Source organism: Sturnira hondurensis, unplaced genomic scaffold, assembly GCF_014824575.4.
Source record: "Sturnira hondurensis isolate 20B ecotype Veracruz unplaced genomic scaffold, ASM1482457v3 Scaffold0012346, whole genome shotgun sequence".
In the NCBI taxonomy this organism is placed as follows: Eukaryota; Metazoa; Chordata; class Mammalia; order Chiroptera; family Phyllostomidae; genus Sturnira; species Sturnira hondurensis.
Window position 1 is genome coordinate 219,897 of NW_028084977.1, and position 23,501 is coordinate 243,397.

General features: G+C 35.8%; 1 protein-coding gene across 3 annotated transcripts in view; it reads left to right on the top strand.

Annotated features, from left to right (window-relative positions):
- Positions 1 to 23,501, top strand: part of LRFN5 (leucine rich repeat and fibronectin type III domain containing 5) — a 291,016-nt gene that overhangs the window by 118,441 nt on the left and 149,074 nt on the right. For all 3 annotated transcript variants that reach the window (XM_037060676.1, XM_037060677.1, XM_037060675.1), the window contains exon 2: positions 15,397 to 15,572. The gene's annotated coding sequence lies outside the window, so the exon portion shown is untranslated. The remainder of the gene's footprint in view (positions 1 to 15,396; positions 15,573 to 23,501) is intronic.

The following is a 23,501-nucleotide window of genomic DNA, read 5'->3' on the forward strand; positions in this document are numbered from 1 at the left end:
AAACTTCCCTTCAGCTCAATACATGAATTATCCATTTATTCACACATGGCATCTTTTAAAAATGAATCTGAATTGCAGTTATAAGTGCAGAATGAAGGTTTTCAACAGTAAGCTCACTCTTTTGCAATTAATTAATCATTCAATCAAACTATCAAAATCTGTATCCCCATCCTCACCATTTTTTGGCAATACTAGTTTCCTCTTACATATAGGAAAGAATATTAATTTGAATGAAGATAATTTTGTAAGTTCAGTAATCTCTTACATTCATTAAATAATGCTTGAACATCTCTTGATATTTTATTAAAAAATTTTATGGAGGGGATTTTTTTAATGGAAGTTTTTTTAGAAATTTTATATTGTATCCCAGTTTTATTTTTATTAAATTTATTGGGATGACATCGGTCAATAAGATCCTATAAGCTTCAAGTGTGTATTTCCATAATATGTGATCTGCAAATTGTATGTGTGCTCACCAACCAAAGTCAATTGTCTTTCCTCACCGTACATTTGACCCATATACCCTGTACCTCCCCTCCCACCTGCTTCTCTCTGATAACCACCGCACTATTGTCTGTGTCTATGAGTTTTTGTGTGTCCCATTTTCCCAGTTTTGCACTGAATGTTTTTAAGTTCAATTAATTTTTATGAAAAATGCTCTCATTTTTCTACATTTTTAGAAATTATTTTAGAATAGTGTGTTAAAACATCTATGATTATCAGGTTTGATCTCCAGTAAGAGCATGTAAGAACTCCAGTAAGTCCATGTCTCTGTCGCATCAATGTTTCCCTCTGTCCCCCCTCCTTCCTCTCTCTCTAAAATCAATTAAAATATATCATCGGGTAAGGATAAAAATAAAAAAGAAGTAGAGTTGCTGACACATGTTGAAAAATCAGTCTATTAATGAAATAATCTTTAAAATGGTAACTTCAAGCCAACATCAATAGGAATATATGCACATTTTAAACCTCTCTGTAACTTTTATTTTCATATGAAAATATATTTTCTGTTCAGTTTATTCATTTTGATATATTGAGATAAATTTACAAATATATTGCCCTTAGCTCCAAAATAAATTGAAAAGGTTTACATAAATGATTTACCAATTTGACTCCTATGAATTAAATTTTCATTTTATTTCTTATCACTCACAACTTTTATAGTGCCATCAATTTTCTTCTTTATTGACATGACTTGGTTGAAGTTTCTTGTGCCTGAGTAACTTGTTCTATAAATGTGAAAAGTGGAATTGAGTTAAAAGAGGCTTAAAAGAAATCATAGACTCTATCGTGTCTTCTTTTATCTTCTACCCCAGTAGTGGCCCGGCCTTGTGCAAGGGACTTCTTATATCCAGGCCTGGCAGATGAGACCAATAACGGTACTACCTGCTTTGTAAGAATATTCTGAAGTTCGTATTGGTTCAGTTGTATGGAAAAGCTTTGATGCTCTGGCTGGTGTAGCTCAGTGGATTGAGCGTGGGCCTGTGAAGAAAAGGATGGCCGGTTCAATTCCCCGTCAGGGCACATGCATAGGTTGCAGGCCAGGTCCCCAGTAGGGGATACGTGAGAGGCAACCACACATTGATGTTTCTCTCCCACTTTCTCCTTCCCTTCCCCTCTCTCTAAATATAAATTTAAAAAAAATATTAAAAAAAGAAAAGCTTTGAAACTTTTAAAGTACCTGAAGAAAATGTTAAAACTTGCTCTGTTTTATTCTGATTTCTGTTATACCTGTGCAGAAGCATTTGACTAATGCATGAATCACTCTGAACAAAATTAAATTATGCTCATTCTCAAAGACTTAGAGTTTACAGAGCTAATACCACTTACAGTAAAATTCAAAAGTGCACATTTTTAGTTATTAGTGCAATTACAGTTTATTTGGTCCAACATCAAAATTACAAACTACTATATATTGAAAAAATAATTAAATCTATGCCCCCCTCACACTTGTGGGTATTGGAGTAGGAATATATTGCTTATGCAGTAGATACTATCCTAGGAGTTGAGGTAAATTTTCTAATTTATATTTAGTCTTATACCTAGCATTATAAATTAAGTGATAATACCCACACTTATCTGTTTATCTCAGCATTTTGTGAGAGGTCTCTCTAAGCACAGCCACACTCTGAGGCTGCTGGAAAATCAGTTCGCTTTTGAAGAAGGGCCTTCCTAAACCTGGCTGTCTTATTAGACTCTTATAATTAGAGGCAGTCCCATAAGTGATCTTTCATGTCCACATAAAATGAATGTACTGGTGAACAAGAAACTCAATGCCTCTGGCCCATCCTAATGGGGGACTCTTCAGATAGCATGTTCTCTTTTTAAAATTTTTTTTAGACTTTATTTATTTATGTTTAGAGGGGAAGGGAAGGAGAGAGGGAGAGAAATAGTAATGTACGGTTGCCTCTCGTGCATCCCCTGCTGGGATCTGGCCTGCAACCCAGGTATGTGCCCTGACTGGGAATTGAACCGCGATCCTCTGGTTTTCAGGCCCTCACTCAATCCACTGAGCTACAGCAGCCAGGGCTGAGATAGCATGTTCTTAATGCAAATGTAAAATCCCCGTGCAACTCTTATTTTTTATTCCAAATCATGCTCTCTGATTTTCACACCCCATCTCCCTGCCCCTTAAAAATGATATCTGAAAATATCTTCCCCGTATCTTATCTCTTTCCCAAGATAGAATTTCCAGCTGTATTTTTCAGCTATTTGTCCTTTGCAGTAGTTGGGGGTTGGCTGCATTTCTCCTGGATGTCTGTCTTTTAGGCATGTCCCACCAGGATTCAAAATGAGACACATTGTATTCCAGGTGTGGTTCAATAAGGACCAAATAATTCACTGAAACTATTAAACTTATTGTTCTTGATGTTTCTTTTCTAATAATAAGTGTTGAATTTGAAGCCCTGGAACTCTGGACACTTAGGGTCATGGACGCAATTAGTACAATATCTTAAGTGTATTTCATGTAAACTGCCTTGAAAGATGTATCCTTCAACCTATCCTTTCATAGCGTAGTTTCTGAATCTAAGCATCTTTAGCTTTGGCCCTATTATATTTCATTTTGACAGTCTTGGCCCATCCATTAAACATATGGAGACATTTTTAAATCCCAGTTTAGTGTCAGTCACACTGTCACAGATTAATAGGCACTGTTTCTTATGTCCTCTTGCTGAACAAGAAAAGACCAAGGACAGCAGGGTTACTGGCTAATGGAATAATGTATCTGAAAGTGTTTTATGAATGCTATTTTATATCAGTCTTTGGCTCTCTGTCCTTCCTTCTGTCTCTTTTTAAGGATTTTATTTATTTACTTTCAGAGAGAAGGGAAGGGAGGGAGAAAGAGAGAGAAAACTGACGTGAGAGGGATACATTGATTGGTTACCTCTCACACGTGCCCTGACTGGGAACTGAACCCACAACCCAGGCATGTGCCCTCACTAGAAATTGAACTAGCCACCTTTTGCTCTGAAGGATGATGCCCAAACAACTAAGCAATACTGGTCAGGGCCCTCCTGTCTCATACATCTCACTTTACAGTCTGAACTTATGAGGAATTCTTCCTGTTCAGTCTTCATGGTTTCCTTGATTTTTTCCCAAAAACCCTTTGTCATCAAAATCACTTCTAATTGCATCATATGGATTTTACTTTTAGAACATCTCCTTTTGAGTCTTCTTTTCTTTTAGAAAACTTATACTTAACAGGCAAGTTCTCTGAGTTTTTTTAGGATATGATTTTACTTTATTTGCTGTTTAAAATATTGAATTTGTATTTCTTGAGTGTCCGTTAGATGTAGCTGAGTAAGCTTCATACTGAAGGGCATACAGTTATCCATAGGATGTTGCTGGTCCTCACAGCTCTGATAGGCCGATGGGAGAGCTAAGGCACATGATATACTATTAGTAATACATTGTAAATGTGATACCTCTCAGTCCATTCCCTTAAATATCCCCTGTAGTTGTGAATGTGACTTTAAATATTACCTCTCTGTCAGAAAAGAAGTAACCCTGTGCTTTTAGATTCCCTACACCTATATTGCCTATCACAGTGGTTCCAGGCCCCAACCTCTATGGGATCCTTGTTTGTCCAAAATTGTTCCAAAATATTCCTTTAACCCACTGTGAATACAACTAACAATTGCTCAACAGTTGCCCAGAGCCCACAGCCTAGTGTGTAACTCACTGACTAATATATAAGATCTAGTGTTCTTAGAGTGGCCATTATAAAGCATGATGTCTCTCTCTCTCCCTCTCTGAATGGATGGCTAGATGGCTTGCTGGATAGATATACTTATTCATATAATGTTCTGTTGGGAACCACTCTGCCTGGTTTCAGGAGTTGTAACTGCCCCCATGGCTAAGGCTGAGTGAACAACCTTTGGGCTGTGAGCCACTAAGGAGACAAAGGTTATCTCCCTGACAGGAGTACTACTTCTGCTTCATCCATCTCTGCCCCCAATGATTGGTTGGTTAGTCAATGATGAGTAAGACCCCTCAGAAGGGGGGCAACCTAAGCCAGACATGATCACTTAGGAGGCCCTCAAGGAAGGACTCGGCGGGCTGCAGCAAAGCAGGAGTGATGGCTTCTTCCCCCCCCCCCCCCGGCTATTNTATATAAGATCTAGTGTTCTTAGAGTGGCCATTATAAAGCATGATGTCTCTCTCTCTCCCTCTCTGAATGGATGGCTAGATGGCTTGCTGTATAGATATACTTATTCATATAATGTTCTGTTGGGAACCACTCTGCCTGGTTTCAGGAGTTGTAACTGCCCCCATGGCTAAGGCTGAGTGAACGACCTTCGGGCTGTGAGCCACTAAGGAGACAAAGGTTATCTCCCTGGCAGGAGTACTACTTCTGCTTCATCCATCTCTGCCCCCAATGATTGGTTGGTTAGTCAGTGATGAGTAAGACCCCTCAGAGGGGGGGCAACCTAAGCCAGACATGATCACTTAGGAGGCCCTCAAGGAAGGACTCGGGGGGCTGCAGCAAAGCAGGAGTGATGGCTTCTTGCCCCCCCCCCGGCTATTCTGACACAGCCTGAGTCCCCATTTCTGTCTGGGAAAAGTGCTTCCTGGCTCTAATCCACTTAAGCCTGAAAACCTATGACTGGGAAGGCAGTGCAGCCCTTTGCCCACTACAGTGGGTTCTGGGGTGATCAGGTGTAAGAAAGAATTCTAAAGTCCTGTGAAGCCTGCTTTGCCAAGAGTGCTTTCTCTCATATGATAAGGGTCTGAACAGGGAAATGAGTATGACTCCCAAAGTTTTTGCAACCCCCTTACCTGACAGACACTGACTCAGACTAAGCCCTCAGATTTCTTTGAAATGTTATCCATTGTTTGATCCTTGCCACTTGACATTGATTGATGAACTTTACCTGTATTTTTGTGTATTACAACCTAATAAAAGCTGTTAAAGAAGAGGTTCTTGGTCTTTCTCCTCTGAGAGATTGATGACCTCTCCTCCCCTAGCAGATCATGTCTTGGCAGTTTCACTTTCATCAGTGACGGACAGGGGGGACTTGCTGGCAAATTGCCCCACAATGTTCTAATATGTACTCGTGTGGGTATGGACATTGCGAATATCTACTTTATACATATGTGCATAAAGTAGATGTTGCTAATATACTATATATCTATATCTATATCTATCTGTCTATCTATCTATCTGTCTATCTATCTAACAGTTATTTCTAATATACTATGTATATAGTATGGCTGTGTGAGTTCGGTTTATATACACCATATACTTATTTGTTTAGACTTAATGCATTCAAAGTAAATTTAAATTTTAATATACTGTATTAAGCATTTTTGTCAGAACCTAAAATGATGCATTAAAAACAAAGCAACCACCGTCACATACAGAACAGAAAATGAGTCCTGTCCACACTACTACGCATTTTCTCCCACTCTTTTAATCTACCTCACATTCTCCAACCATTGGATAATATGCATTTTCTTTTAACTTTTTTGTATAAAAAAGGGAGAAATGACAGTGCAGAGCAGGTAAAGATTCTGCTCCACCTCAGCACAGCAGGGCTCATAGCAGTTCATAATTTAGCACACTGCCCTTTGGGTGGAAAACCTTATTCTTGTCCTTTATATCAATGCCACTGGTGCACTCTGCTACCCAAAGTGAGCAGTAAGTCAGCCTTTTTCACTGACCGATGGACTTAGGCTTGGTCCTGGTTTTTCAGTGAGGTTCACTATAGTTCAGCTATAGTTTGATAATAACCAAATAATTCATTGCAAATGTAAAATTTGATGTTCTGGACATTCCTTTTCTATTACTGAATGTGGAGATTGTCACCCTGGAATTGCTGACCCTCAAGAGTCACCTTAAGGCACCTGATGCTCCATTATGTAGATTCACTGCAGTTGTGAGAAATCATACAAAGATCCCCATGTACTCTGCACCTTGTTTCTCCAGTGGTAACTTCTAGCCTAACTGTAGCACAACATCTCACATCACCATCAGGAACCTGACAGTGATGCCATCCACTGTTGTTATTTGGATTTTACCAATTTTACATGTGTTTGTGTGTATTTATATTTAGTTCTCTAAATTTGATCACATGTGCAGGTATGTATGAAAGCCAAATACAGGACAGTTCTCTCAGCATGATACCTCCTGCTACACTTTTGTAGGTACAACAACCTCATAACTCCTATCTATTATGTATAACTTTAAAAAAAGGAATGTACTCATGTATTACTTGCATTATGAATATTAATAAACAGGTGGTATACGTTCTCATATGCATATTAAAATTTGATCTGGCCTATATACATTTATGTATGAATCAGAACTCTGAAAGTATAGAATATACATTTCTTAAAGTTCTATTTAATGTGTTTGAAAAATTATGTTCAGAGACTGTACAGTTTAATGCTTTCTGTATGAAAGCGTTTCTAATTTCACCTGCAAGAAGTGATGTTGTGGAGGAAAGGAAGGAATGGAGAGAGCAGGAGAGAGAAGACAAGAGGCAGAGAAAAGGGAGGAAGAAAGGGACAAAGTGGGGGAACAGGAAAGCAGAAAGAGCCAGGGAGGAAAAAAAGAAATTCTGTATATGGATACATGTAGTTACAATAAAGATGTATTAATAAGAACTTGTTGATATTCTCTTTTAAATGAAAAAGGTTATTACTGAGGTGACACACTGACACACAGATTTGAACGGCCATAATAACTGTCTCTTGACTTTTTCCATACCACCCGCATTAACAGGAATGCTGCACTTAAATTTTTCCCAGCATTCAAAGGATCAGAGCAGGACTGACTTATCGTCAGAGCAGACCAAGAGCTAGAACAATGAGAAAGCAAAGGGATAATTCTCTCACTTCTCCATGGGATGAAAATCTGGAAGGACCCAGTGAGGTTCAAGGTGAGCAAGGGAGTCCCAGGATGGAAAGATGTGCAGGGGCCTAGAAGTCTGCTCTGAGTCCTTTAGCAGCAGGCCCACTGATCAGCTGGAATGCATGGGGCAGCTTCGCTGCAGGGCTTCTGTGGTGAAGGAGCCTATGTCATTCACCCTCAGCGAGGGTGGTTGTGTGGCCAGATGCTAGACAGAAACTTTGTAGCAAACACTTCACCCCACAAAAAAGGGCCAAACTTGTCTTTTAAAAGAAAAAAATGTTTCCTGAACTTTGAAATTCAAAGGAATTTCAAGAAAATTTTAGCAGAGTAAACTTGTAATGAATGCTTTGTATATTGAATTATTACTATTTGTTTTATTTTGATTGTCAATTAAGAAAGTATTAGTATGCAAAAAAAATTCTTATTAGCTCCATAATCTTCAGTTAGTTAGGCCTTATTTTACATTTATTTTATTTATTTTTTTGTATTAGAATTTTGTAACTACAACTTAATAAATAGGATTCTTTGTAATTAGAGTCAAATTATGATAATGCATTTTGTTTCTTCATTAAATCAGTTTCTAATTTAGTTTCTTTTTTGTTATAATGACAAATCCTGTATATAGAATACTACTGAGCTATAAAAAAGAGGAAAACTTTACCCTTTGTAACAGTATGGATGAACCTGGAGAGCATTATTCTAAGTGAAATAAGCCAATTAGAGAAAGACAAATACCATATGATCTCACTCATATGTGGAATCGAATGAACAAACTGAACTAACAAGCAAAACGGAGACAGACTCCTGCATGGAGAGCAGGATGACAGCTCTGGGAGGAGGTTGCAGGGGTGGAGGGACTGAGCAAAGAGAGAAAGGACTCATCGTCATGACCACAGTGTGGTGATTGTGGGAGGTGGGGGGTGGGTGGGGGTATAAGAGGGTATAAGGGGAGTAAATGCTAACGGAAAAAATACAATATTTTTTTAAAAAGAGACCTGAGCTAATTCTAAAAAGAAGTTAAGTAGAACATATATTATTGTCACATAAGAAATTGTGTTATTTATTAATATAAACTAAAAGTTATTTGCATAAAATAAAAAATCCATTTTTTAAAATTATCATTATAAAATTTGATGAATGTATTAGTTCCTTAAGAGACACTGAAATGAAGAACAAACTGACAGTAACCAGAGGGGCAAGGAGAGGGATAATAGGGAATAATATGAGAAGGGCCATCAAGGAACATTTATAAAGGACACATGGACAAAGCCAAAGGGGGTAGGTGGAACAGGGTGGGTGAGCATGGTGGGGTGAAAATGGGGACAACTGTACTTGAACAACAACAACAACAACAACAATAACAGCAACAGCAGCAAAGCAAACATTTCAGCCCTGGCTGGTGTGGCTCAGTGGATTGAGTGCTGGTCTGTGAACCAATGGGTTACTGGTTCAATTCCTAGTCAGGGCATATGCCTGGTTTGCAGGCCATGTCCCCAGTAGTGGGCACACACGAGGCAACCACACATTGATATTTCTTTCCTCCTTTTTCTCCCTTCCTTTGTCTCTATAAACAAACAAACAAACAAACAAACAAATATTTCAGCCCTGGCCAGGTGGCTAAGTTGGATGTCCAATTCCCAGTCTCTCTCTCTCTCTCTCTCTCTCTCTGTTTTCTCCTCTCCTTCCTCTCTGTAAATTACATGAAGATAACTTTGGGTGAAAATTTAAAAAATAAAATAACTCAAAGTCAACATCACCTACACCTATCTTCTGCCCCTCTCAAAAAAGCCCTTCATCTTGGGTTGTATCTTATTGAATATATCCATCACTTAAAGTTATTTTCTTGAGATGTTAGTGAGAAATTGCAAATGCAGTTATAATAATTTTTAGGTCACCAAGATATATGTTTTATTTAAGTGCTGAACTCTTGCTATTAGAGGAAAGGATGATTAGTTGTTCTCAATTTACAATGTGACATTTACATTAAGCAATAAATGACCTAGTGGTACATTAATTTATCTATCATATGACCCTGTAATTGTATAATAATTTATAAATGTTTTCCGTTAGCTGAGTATATAATTCTATACTTGTATTCAATAACACAGGTGTATTTCCATATTCAATCACATGAAACCCTCTGAATATTTATGCATTTGAAAAACTCATTAAAGTGAAATAATTTCCAGTTTTATTATATATTTCTTATTTAAAATTTTAAAATTCTTCTTAATAAAATAATATTTTTACATTATACCTTCATTTTTCAAGCAGTCCACTAAAGATGATGGCTGTATTATATCAAATGTTATATTATTCTATGATTATTAAATAGGTGAATGAATTGCAGTGAAACTAGGTGATTCATTTTCTCATATAGCTCAAAACAGTTGGCTTTTTGCATCATGTAAAGCAAACATCTGGATGACTAAATGCTTAATTTTAATCATTTCCATGTAAGGTAAATATAAAGACTAGTGTAAAACACCTCCCTCGTGTGACTTATTGTGTACCATTAGAGATAAGGTGGAGACAGTTCAATAATGATACCACCTGGTGGATTCATCATTGTTCAAACTCTGTGGATCTTTAAATTTAGGGAAATACTTAAAATTATGTGACTATTATCCTTAATATTTCAAGGGTTTTCTTAGTGTTCAGTGGGTTAAAACCCAGGGTAACCTTAGGAAGACCATCTTGAGGGAAATATAATGACTACATACCAACATTGAATAAAGCACCCTGATTGGTACTTTCAGATATTATGCTTTGAAATAATAACAGCTTTTTGTAATGTTTCTTTTTTATTTAAAAAAATGAATGATATGGTCATTGCTGTGATCCTACCAAGGTTTCTAAGACTTTAAAGTCTTGCCTTTGCTGATATTGAAAATATCAGTGAAAATAGAATCAAAGTACAGATGGTCTCTGACTTAGGATATTAGACTTACAATTTATCACCTTTATGATGGTGTGAAAGTGCTACCTCCTGCTACACTTTTGTACCTGCAGCAAACCTCATAACTCCTATCTATTATGTATAACTTTAATAGAAGGAATGTACTCATGTATTACTTGCATAAGTGTATTTTCACCATTCAGTGAAAATGAAATTTGAATTTTGAATTTTGACCTTTTCCTGGGCCAGTTGTGTGTATGGTATGATATTCTCTTGTGATGCTGGGCACAGGCAGTGAGCCACAGCTCTCAATTAGCCTGGTAATCACAAGGGTGAATGATCAATACTCTCCAGTGTTTTCCTTGTTTAGGTGATTTTACCCAACTCTCGGCTAAAGAAAGTGTTCTGAGCATATTTAAGATAGGCTAGGTTAAACTATGATGTTCAGGAGGTTGGATGTATTAAATGCATTTTCAACTGAAATGATGTGATTTGGGGCATATAACCCCACTGCAAGTGGAGGAGCATCTATATATGTTCAGACAGGTGATGAACATGTAGCAAGGACATAGAGAGGAAGCAAGTACTAGTAGGAGCTACACGGCGCAATGATTCTCAATTTTGTAAAGGATCTTCTGCAGTAACTTCCAGGGTTTTGCCCATGTTTCTTGAGTTGTCTCAGAGGTCAGTATTGGCATTCAAGATAATCATTAGAGAGAGAACCATATTTCCTTTTTTAATTATTATTTTTTATTGTTGTTCAAGTGTAGTTGTCTCCATTTTCCCCAGAAAGAACCATATTTCTTGTGCATAAACAATTGTACATGTACGTGAACAATAACTATTGTCAAATTTTCTAAGGTTGTGGATGAAGGCCAACATATCAACAGCTTGGAACTAAGGAACTGATCATAATGTCTTATGAGATGTTTTATTTCTGCATGCTATCAAAAAGAATAGAAAATCTGCCAGGGCTGGTGTAGCTCAGTGGATTGAGCGTGGGCCTGTGAACGATACGATCGCGGTTCGATTCCCAGTCAGGGCACATACCTGGGTTGCAGGCCAGTTCCCAGCAGGGGACGCATGAGAGGCAACCATACATTGATGTTTCTCTCCTGCTCTCTTTTCCTTCCTCTCTAAAGATAAATAAATAAAATATTTTTAAAAAAGAATAGAAAATCTTTATACGATCATACTGAAAAAATTGCATTGTTACAATCCCAATCTAAAATGATTTTGGCATTGTACTAATCAAAATGTGTGGACAAAAAAGCATCATATTTATATTTCTTTACTGTAGAATCTTATAACGGTTTTCTGAAATCTTACGTCATGAGATATAAGAGCATTGATTTGCAGTGTGATAGCCCTAGGTGGCAGGCCCAGCTTCGCTAACTACTATCTGTAGTACCCTGACAAAGGGTAGTTGAAATATTTCCATCCCTGCCTCTTATACCAGTGAAAAGGCAACTGTGAGTTACCTCACTTTACTCTTGGGAGAACTGATGTAGATAATACACATTTTTGGTAGTTGGCACGTAGTAAGTGCTTATAAAAGATATAGTAATGAAAAGGAAAATGTTACTGTCATTAATAAATGATGTAACCATAGATAAAAATGAAATTTCTGAGGGAAAGTAGAATTTAAATGGGATTATAACAGTTACTGTGCTCTTTAAGTTGAAATGAATATGTGTAAATGCTATTGGTTATTAATCCTTTTTTTTTTTTACGTATGTAGGTGCTCCTATGTTGGGTGCATAAATGTTTACTAGGGTTATCTCCTCTTGTTGCATTGTTCTCTTTACCATCATGCAGTGACCTTCTTTGTCTCTTACTATAGCCTTGGTTTTAAAGTTTATTTTGTCAGATATAAGTACTGCTATGCCAGCTTTTATTTCTTTTCCCTTTGCACAAAATATCTTTTCCAACCCTTTACTTTTAGTCTGTGTGTGTCTTTTTAAAATTTTTTTTTAATTTAATTATTTTTCAAGTACAGTTTTCTGTCTATTACTCCCATCCCATCCCACCCCTTGTGCTCCCCCCTCCCTCCCATTTCCACCCTTCTCAGTTGTTGTCCGTGTATCCTTTATATATGTTCTCTAAATCCCTCCCCTATTTCTCCTGAAATTCCCTCCCCTCTTCCCTCTGGTCACTGTCAGCCTATTCTTTATTAATCCTTTTTTGTTGTCGTTGTTAGGATCTATAGGAGGTATTAATATTTTGACATCATAAAGCAAGAATGCAAAATATAATTATAAATTCAAGTTTGCTCTTGCTTTCTACCTCTTTACTACAGAGATAGGAATATAATAAGAATTTCAAAAATAATTAGGCTTCTTGTTTTAAACATTTTGTTTCTAAGGATTTGTTATACAGGTGTTTACTGATGTGTACATAGATATATATATATATATGTTGGCATTGGTTATACTATTTTAGAAAAGCAAGTCTTGACACTTTTTAATTTTCAATTGGAACACATGAGTACCTTATGCTGCATGCATGTGAGAGACATTTACTGATAGAGTAGCTGGGGTTGAAGACAGAACACAGAAATGGAATGAACTCTGTGGAGTGTTAAATGAAAGGCATAGGACAAACAGGGTAATTGTATACATATATATATATATATGTATNAATTTAAATGGGATTATAACAGTTACTGTACTCTTTAAGTTGAAATGAATATGTGTAAATGCTATTGGTTATTAATCCTTTTTTTTTTTACGTATGTAGGTGCTCCTATGTTGGGTGCATAAATGTTTACTAGGGTTATCTCCTCTTGTTGCATTGTTCTCTTTACCATCATGCAGTGACCTTCTTTGTCTCTTACTATAGCCTTGGTTTTAAAGTTTATTTTGTCAGATATAAGTACTGCTATGCCAGCTTTTATTTCTTTTCCCTTTGCACAAAATATCTTTTCCAACCCTTTACTTTTAGTCTGTGTGTGTCTTTTTTAAATTTTTTTTTAATTTAATTATTTTTCAAGTACAGTTTTCTGTCTATTACTCCCATCCCATTCCACCCCCTCTGCTACCCTCCTCCTTCCCATTTCCACCCTTCTCAGTTGTTGTCCATGTATCCTTTATATATGTTCTCTAAATCCCTCCCCTATTTCCCCTGAAATTCCCTCCCCTCTTCCCTCTGGTCACTGTCAGCCTATTCTTTATTAATCCTTTTTTGTTGTTGTTGTTAGGATCTATAGGAGGTATTAATATTTTGACATCATAAAGCAAGAATGCAAAATATAATTATAAATTCAAGTTTGCTCTTGCTTTCTATCTCTTTACTACAAAGATAGGAATATAATAAGAATTTCAAAAATAATTAGGTTTCTTGTTTTAAACATTTTGTTTCTAAGGATTTGTTATACAGGTGTTTACTGATGTGTACATATATATATATATATATGTTGACATTGGTTATACTATTTTAGAAAAGCAAGTCTTGACACTTTTTAATTTTCAATCGGAACACATGAGTACCTTATGCTGCATGCATGTGAGAGACATTTACTGGTAGAGTAGCTGGGGTTGAAGATAGAACACAGAAATGGAGTGAACTCTGTGGCGTGTTAAATGAAAGGCATAGGACAAACAGGGTAATTGTATACATATATATATGTATACAGTATATATATTGTATATGCATATATATGCATATTGTATATATGCATATATATGTATACAATATATATTGTATATGCATATATATGCATATATATATGCATGCTCGTGTATGCATGAAATATTTCTGAGAGGATTTTCTGATATGTGAAATTGGCTTTTTCTGAAAAGAATGCACCTTGCTTTGGAGAGAGATTTACCTTCAAATTTCTTGTATTTTGATCATGCATTTAAAAATGGAAGAATTTGTTTCATATATTCATGGAAAGAAATCAAGGAAAATGCAAAGAATAGCTGTCTCTGGGTGGCTAGTGCACATAGGATTAATTTACATGTGTGAGTGTAATAGGAGTTATTCTATAATTTGGTAATAAACATCTTTTGTAATATAAAAGTTAAAAAGGACATTGGCTGACATATTTTAGAAGATAACTTGAAATGAACTATAACTTTCTCTTTTTTTACATCATCATTAATCTATAGCATTGATTTTTAGCATCTCTGAGTAATTTCAGTATAAACTTAGATGATAACTTCAATTTATTTTAAAATTAAGACCTAAATATTAGGTGTCTTAGAACATTACAATCACTTTCTTAAATTTTGACTCTGTAAGATCATTCACTCATTTTTATAAACTGAAACAGTAGGAACAATAAACTTAACCTGATTTATCTTTGTATCATCTTATGTATTTTTTATTGTTACACTTTTTGCTTCTGCAGAGAAAATGTCATAGCCTAAATAAAATTGTGATGCTTTTATTCATTTCAAGAACGTTTTTTATAAATCAGCCTATTTCTGCATTAAGAATGATAGTGGTTGAATAGCACTTGGTACTATTGTAAAGATCCTAGGGGAAAAGAGTTACACATTCTGTCTCAAATAGCTAAGTTTAGTATTATTTAGATAGACATGGGACCTTCAGAAGCACGTAGAAATAAGCAATCTTCCGACATAAAGTTGGATACAAATAGTATGCTTGTGTATTTCCTTCACAGACATATGTGTTGAAATAAATAGATTTTCTCTATTGACAAACATATAGGCAACACAACGTAAGACTATTAGCCCCAGGAGGGCAGGATTTAAGAGCTTCATTTTACTGCTATATCCCCAGCATCACATATCTGATGCACACACAGTAAGTGACGATTATTCGTGTGTTGACTAAGGCAATTTTTTAAACATTAGCTTGCAAGTTGAATTAATGGAAATCCTGTAAATAACACTGAATTACATGTCTTTTGATTGTTTAAACTATCTTTAATTATGAGGTAAGAAGACCCCTCCCAAAACTTGAAAAACAGAATGCTGACATCTCTGTTGGAATCAGAGCATATTGCACGTTCCATGGGAAAGCCTTACTATGCACATCTATTTGAATCCTGTGTAGTGGTATTCCTGATCTAGCTTGAGGATGATCACACAGTTAACAGCAACTATAGTTATCAAAAATACTTCGTGAGCATATTTTGATACACTTTTTTTTGTGCTTGTCTCCTTTGAAGAGTCCCTGTAACCATTCAGCCAGGTGTTGGGAAGACATGTAGTAGCTGAGCACCCTTACTTCTCGCACCGTCCTCAGATTGAGTTTTGGAGATGCTTTCACCCCGTCCATGTTCTGCAGCAGCCAGGCAGAGTGCTGACTCCTTCCCAGCAGTGAGCACCTCTTCAGGCTCCAGAAGTAAGTCAATCGCCTTCGGTTTCATAATTGCCGATGGGTTTAAATCACTACATCACTGCAAATAATACACAAATTAAAATGAGCATTATTCACTGATTATTTTGTTTCTTTCTTGAGTTATATCTTTCTGGAGTACAAACTTTACAACTTTTTCTATATCTTTATGGAATTTTCTGATTTTTTTAGGATTGTTTCACAATGCCTTGTCATGATTCATATTTGCAGCCTTGAGGAGCAGGCAGGGGAGAGATTAAAATAATAATGTTTGCACATGAACAAGCAGATGCAGAATGGCCAAGTATTTTATCAAAGTAGCTTGACTAATGATTTGCGAAGCTGAAGTAAAATCCCTGGTTTTTTGATTCTTAGAAATCAAGTACTCACTTTATGACTTTGATCTCTAGTGCTATATGGAGATAAGGGGGGTGGAACTAGAAGAATACGTTTCCTGATCAGTTGGATTATTGAATGACATGTTCTCTGTGTCCTGCAAGGAGAGTTTGTGGCTGCCTATAAATATGCATCCTGTAAAAACTGAAAAAAAGGGGAATTACATATAAGAAAATGAATTGAAATGATGAGACAAATTCCCAGCTACATATTTATTTTGGGGGCTTTCTAATTTCTGGATAAATCAGATAAATGCATCAATTACATGGTTATTTGTGTTCAGAGGATTTGAAAAGTCAAGACAATTTGTGTGAAAAAGTCCTTCCTTTTCTGGTCCATACTTATGATTCGATGTTTTATCATTTTTCTAGTTTACGTAATTGAAATTTGCCATATTTCTTTTTATCCATTTTTTCCCCAAATGTTTAATGTAGGCATCCTTTGCTGCTCTTACAGATGTATTTGTATCAAAATGTCACCACACAGAAAATGATTATGGGTCCATTTTTGTGGAGCAAGGTCTCTGATAGCTGAGGTTGTCTTTTGGCAATTGGTGCTTAGCAATGGAAATTTCCTAGAAGAGAAAGGATAGAAGACACTCAATCACCTCAGTTTATTTTGCAACATATTCAGCATGCCAGCAACAGAAATATCTATGTACTTTTGAGAACATAGAGACTGTTGTTAGAAATTTGTTTCTGAGTCACTGTGCTACGGACTATGTAAGATTTAAAGCAGGCAGCCAGTGTGTTGTTGCCAGTGTGGTCAAAATAATGTAGAAGGACTTCTTTGAAGAGATAAACAAAAAAGATATTAGGTTATATGTAGGTTAATTTATTATAACTATCACTGTAGCATAAAATGACTGTAAGGATGCAGAAGACAGATTAGAAGTCATTTTAGCGTAGGTTTCTTCTATGTATATTTTATTACCTTGTACTCCTTTGGCACATGATTTATTCATTTATCTTAAGAATTGCTTTTGTTGCTTAGGTCCTTGAGCTTTTTATTAAATAAAGAAACTCGAGGAAGATACTCTAGATTTTCCATCTTTCACTTTTCTTAAAGAAACAGAGGACCCTCTCTAAGCCTGGGGTGATTTCTCACATTTGAAGATATGGAAATGGATAGGGTTTGTTTCTTAAAGGCAGCCCCACAAAAAAAACCCAGAGATTTTATTTGCCCAAATAATTATGTAATTAATGAATTTTTGTTTTCCATAAATAAGGCTGACGTTTTAAAATAAAACATCTGATTTAATGAAAGCTGTTAGCAAAGGAAATATATTTACTGATACAGATTCCCTAGTATAAATCATAAGACTTAGTGACTTCAAATACATTTTCATTTGCTAATGGTGATGAGGCCAAAAGATTTACTTAATTACCCGGGCAATAGAAGGCTAAACAGAAATAATATATATATTGAAACTGCCTCTTCTGAGTTAATGCTTCATTCAATTTTTTAATTACCAGTCCATTAGTCCAGAGAAGTAGAATCTCCGTTTCCCTTTCTATTTTTCCTTTGGAGTAACATTAGGCTGAAAGTCTTGCACAGAATTAATCACCCTGAAAAAAGAGACAAAGTAAATATGTTCCTAATTAGGTTCCCCAAATTTCAAAAAGCTCATTGAAAATTCATACCACATCCATTAAATCCCTTTAAAAATAAATGGAATACTGGGGACTTTCTTAGAGGAAATAGTGAATGGAGAAGTAGTACAATAATGAGGCAATGTGATATCCATTAGTTCTCAGAGCAGAATGGTGGAGGAGGTGGCCATGGTGAGGATGGTAATGTTTCTCCCTGTGGCATTTCCAATTAGTCTTGGCTAGTAAAATCATGCTATTGTCTGTTTCTGCTGTTGTTTCTTGTTTATCTAAATCACTGATGAGTTTAAACAACAAATAATAATGTCTGAACGGTAGATGTGTATGCCCATGATGCACATATATATAAAGATCATTTACTATGTACATACCAGTGATGATAATCACCATACAACTACTATCTTCTATATGTGAAGGTATGCTTAATGACATTTAATATAAAATATTAAAAATACATTTTTCTGCAGCAAATTCTCTGATGCTTAAGACTTGTAAATGATCAACTCTGATAAAAATTAATTGACAGTGATTTAATCACTTATCATAATAATGACAAATATAATACTTGACACTTTCTAGTACCTTTTAATAAACATTATTTTCTTTATTCCTACACTACCTCAACCAGATAGACTTTTTATGCTTCATATCGTTAGGTATGTATTTATATACTTGAACTCATACCAGACACTTGAGCCAACAAAGCCACAGTTAAAAAATCGGTGTTGTCATAATATGCTAACCAGGAATACTAAGGTGGCTATATGAATTTGGTTTAATAATTCTAATCCTGAAAAGGGATGCAAAAAGAAAACATTTACACTATACAGTGCTCATTTCTGAAAAGAAGAAAGAGTTAAAAATTCTCAAAGAAAGCAAACCTGATGCCTCTCAGGAATGTGTGTGTTTATCGCCAGTTGCATAAATTCGATACATCTAATTACCTATGGACCTTAAATTTAATGTGTTGCAAACGAAGCAGGTAGTTCCCTCTCCAAATATACTCTTCTGTGATTTTTGAGCTGACTTCACAATAAACCAGAAAAAGAAAAGAGAAAAACAGAAATCATCCCGTGACCTTTCTCCTTCCGTCCACAGATTCTATCACCTAATCTGGTCATATTTACTTGGCAAAAAATCTTCTGGAATGCACCCACGTCTGCCCATTTGGTACCATCCGTACTCTGGTCCTGAAGAACATACTCTCTCCCCTGAGCTACTTCCTAAATTATTACTTACACCCACAGAGGCACCTATTCTGTCTATTCTCCACAGGCAGCTAAGGAGAGCTTTACAAAATACAAAACTGAGATGTTGTATCTCTCTAAAGACAAGTACAGACAACGTTTCTTATCAGGGTTCCTTAGCACTTCCCGAAATGCCCCCACCTCAGCCCACAAGATGCTCTCTTCCCTTTCTGTATTCCAGGCACAGGGGCCCTTAGGTTCTTCCCCGGCCTGTGACATCCACCCAGGTCTTTCCATTAGGTTTTTTCTCCCGGTGGGGATCACCTCTCACCACCCCCAACTTCTTTTTGCCTTGTGTCTCAAAGCGATAGTCACCTGAAGGAACCTTTTCTTGCTGTGCCTGACAAGATTATCCTCTCTTACGTAGTCTCATAGCACCATATAACTGTAAGTTGTTGCAGTTTTATGTCTCTGCATGCAGTTATCTGATAATGTGGACTTTCCTTGCAGATTGTAAGCACTATAATCTTTTTGTTCATCACGGATACCCCTCGTGCATACTGTTGGCTCTATGAACCCAGGCATAGAATCTCCCTCTCTCTCTCTCTCAATCTGCGTGTGTATGTGTGTGTGTTTTAAGAGACAGAAAATTTATGAGATCTGAAAAAAATAGGAGCATCAGGGAGAGAAGATAATAACAGAATATTGGCACTGTAAAAATCATTGTTTAAGTTTTGTTTCTCAGCCAATGTTTTTCCCTTTCTTTAGGGACTTACTGGGGTAGTTTTCCTTATAAATGTCATGGCTTTGTTATAAAGTTCCTGAAACTATGGTTCTACGAAAAAGAGCCAGACCTCTGTATTTCAAGAACTAATAGCAAGTAGTGGCATGAAATTATTTTACTTCTATATTGATAACGGGAACTATTCAATAAGCATGTTCAAATATTTAAATATGGCTGTCAAAGTCAAGGCACCGATAGGTAAAAAAGAGGAAGCTTTTCTCTATCATGTAAACTATGAGCATTCTTTTGGTTTTATTTTAGAAAAGGAAGGTTCCAAGGACAGTAACTGGAACAAGATTTTTAATGATCAACTCTGAGATGTCTTCATTTTAGTTTTTGCATTCTCCTGTTGTCAGAGTTCGACCCTGTTTACTGCTGGCACACCACTCACAGTGGGTGTGTATGTTTCCAGTTCCCTTACCCTGCTATTCTTTCCTCTCCTTCATCTCAGCACCATTTTTTTAGGACACGTTTTCAGATACGTGATGGATCAGGACCATGTCCTTGCTGTTTTGAAGGAGATACAAATGAATCCAACTGGAATATTTGTCCAAAGGAATAATTACCTATCAGTAAGATAGGCAAGAGTATTACAGCTCGGAAAGAACTACCATGAGATAAATAATGACAAAAAGCTGCAAATTGTCATGGGAGTTCAGTGGAAAAAGGGGTTACTTCCATCTGAAATTATGCAAATATGCTTCCTGATAGAAACATAATTCTCTGGACCGCAGAGACAGGTTTCAACAGTGGGTTGCTGTTGTTAATGTGCTGGTGTGTTGTCTCATTTGGGTAAAAATTCCAGAAGGTGGAGAGATAATGCACAGTTCTCCCAAAAGCCCTGAAGTACTGACACCAAAACTAAAAATGACTTAGCTGGCAGTACTTGTTGTAGAAAGGCCTCCGTTCTCTCTGCCTCCTGTGAGTGGGTTGCTAATACTGCAGTTCTTACTGTGAAGTGCCCTGGGAAGAAGTCTGAATAAATGCTTTTCTTTAGGAGATAATGATTACATTTAGGCCCAGGAGAGATTGATGTCATGGGGAGAGCACTCCTGGCAACTGACATCAGACACATGGCAACAATCTTAATTGCAAAGCATTGGCTATGAAATGCATTGAGGAAAAAAATCCTTCTTGCACAGATTCAGCCTGTTATTATCCCAGGGATTTTGATGAGTAGCCTGTTCCACTGACTGAGCAGTTAACCCTCTCTATACCACTGTGAGTGTCAGTAGGGGTATTTTAACACATGTCAGATTTAGAATTCTCTGGGTAGACTGAAGCATCTCTCATCAATATGAAACCAAATGTGGGAGGTGTTACAGCAAGGAAAACCTTGGCAATCCAAAGCCTTCTCAAAGAAAATCCATGATTTGCTATGTGAGGAAACTATATATACTGGAAGAATCTATGTGTATTGATCCTAAACATTAGCTTAGTATTACCAATGACATAATTTGAAAGACAAAGACACAGTAAAATTTATGGTTATCACTACATGGGAAGATGGGTGAAAAAATCAGGCACTTTATAGATACATTCTTATTAGCTGAAAACAATATAAGAAACCCTAGAGATTTGATTTTGAAAAGTGCTTAGATGATACACTTAACTTAAATAATATATAGTTTTGGTACAGAAGTGTTTAATGGCTAGAATGTGGAAGAATTTTAGTGGTGCTGAAGATATTTTATCATTGAGAAGGGATAGATATTCCGCCCACCATTGAGGAGTTACGAGTTAGTCTCAAATGACGACCTCTTTGTCACGCTTGATTGCATATGTAAAGCTGGATGATAACTGCGACCTTGAAGGATGGTGGCGTGATCTCATTTGTCTAATTAACCTTATCTTTGACATAAAACACATTTTCCTTATATTTGTATAATAAGCCATCAGGCAGATAAGATTTGCCAGCTGAGGGGAAAGCTTTGTTTGTGAAAGCAACTTTGTTTTTTAAATGGCTTTTCTTTGTGTCAGGCAATTCTAAATCCATAATAAGACCTTGGCTTTCTTTTGATCGCTTGCATGCAAATATGGATTACCATGCTAAATCCTAAAGCCTTAACATACTTTTTAATATCTGGAAAACAAATAACCTTTTAAAACCTGCTTACTTATTTATATCTTGAAGATAGAGTTCCATTACAGGCAAATGAGCACCTCTTAGACTATTTCAGTGCCTACTACAGTAATGATTCCAACAGAGACACAATCCACAATTGAAAGCATGCATTTATTATTTATAAAGAAACGGGAAGGTAGAGTAAGCTTTTTTTTTATAACAAGAATTCCTTACTTAAAGGGAGAACTGAAAAGGAAACACTGACAAATAAAATTATATGTATTTTTTAATACAATGTCTTCATTTTATCCAGATTATTTTATGAAGTATTTCTCAATATTTCTTCTATTCATCTTGAAATAAAACTGTCGAATCTTAGAATTTTAGCAGTATAGTTAAAGAATGACTCTGTATAAGTAACCGTTATAGAGATAATAAGAGTAGAACTGTGGCACTAATGGACTTCAGTGATGCTGTTATACGTCAGCACTCTAGCCTGCAAAAGAGTATCCAAGAATGAGTCCCATAATGCTGAATCCAAAATATACTCAACATCTGAATTCCTCTTTGTGTTTGTTTTCTATTCATCATAACATACCAGTAACTCTTATTAAGGGTATAGGGAGATTCTTTAAAAATTTTCAATAATTCTTGCCTATATTTTGGTGACAGTACCACAGAAATCAGTATCACTGTTTTGTAAATATTTTGAGACAAAATCCATTTATATGACTCCATATGCAGTTGTACAAAGGTATCCATGTAAATGTATTTATAATATCCCATTATGAGAAGTAATTATAAATAAGGAAGATACTGGAAAAAAATCAAGTAAGAACCTGGCAATTTTCAAATCTAAATAGAGCTCTTCCTTATCTGATCTTGTCAGTTTCTTTATAATTTATCTTTACCACACGATACCCATGAAAACAAGTAAATATTTTGTTCTCATATATTTTAGACCTCCGAAATTATCAAGTTTGTCCTCTAGACCTAGAGTAGGTGTACACTCAAATATATTTTTCATACCTTTATTTCTAAGAATATTTTGTGAGTCACTTTTGGAATAATTCCAGGCTTTAATAAAATAGTAACTTGGTTATAAGATGGAATACTCTATGAGAAACTCTAAACTACTCCAAATAATGAAAATCATTGATTTATGCATTTGCAATGTATTTTTATGCAAAATACCCAGATTAGAAACAACAAACAAATATCAGGAATTACTTTAAACATTCATACATATATCAAATATGTGAGAAACAACAAGAATGGCAACTCCAAGGCACTGAACGTCCTTACAAAAAATGGTTAGTTATAGAGATTTGTCTCTTGCTTATCTTTTTTGTATTAGATACATTTTGACATGCTGAAATTCCTTCCAAATTAGCAATTTCCATTTAGGTTATGTAGAAATTTTCACTTCACTAGAATGTAAATTAACTAACATTCTATAACCATTCTGAATAATTATGAGTTTAGGACAAATTTAAAACAAGAATATAAAAATGTTTGATTAAAATTATACAAAATTATTATCTTGTATCACAAACCCAAATATCCTATTTTTATATCATCCAAAAATTGTAACTTCTGAAGCTTATAAAAGGATCATACAAGGAAAACATAGAATGGTATAAATATAATATAAATAAATAGACATTTATGCTCATGGAGAAGAGGGCTCAATGTTGTTAAGATGTCACTTTTGCCAGCCTATCTATAGATTTGGTGAATCCCAGTCAAATTTTCAGCATGTTATTTTTTTTGGTGTAAACAAATTGATTCTACAGATTTTGTGGAGGCAATAGACCCAGAATAGCCAATATTGAAGCAGGACAAAGTTTGTGGACTATCGCTCGTTGACTTCAAGGTTTAGAGTAGAGCGGT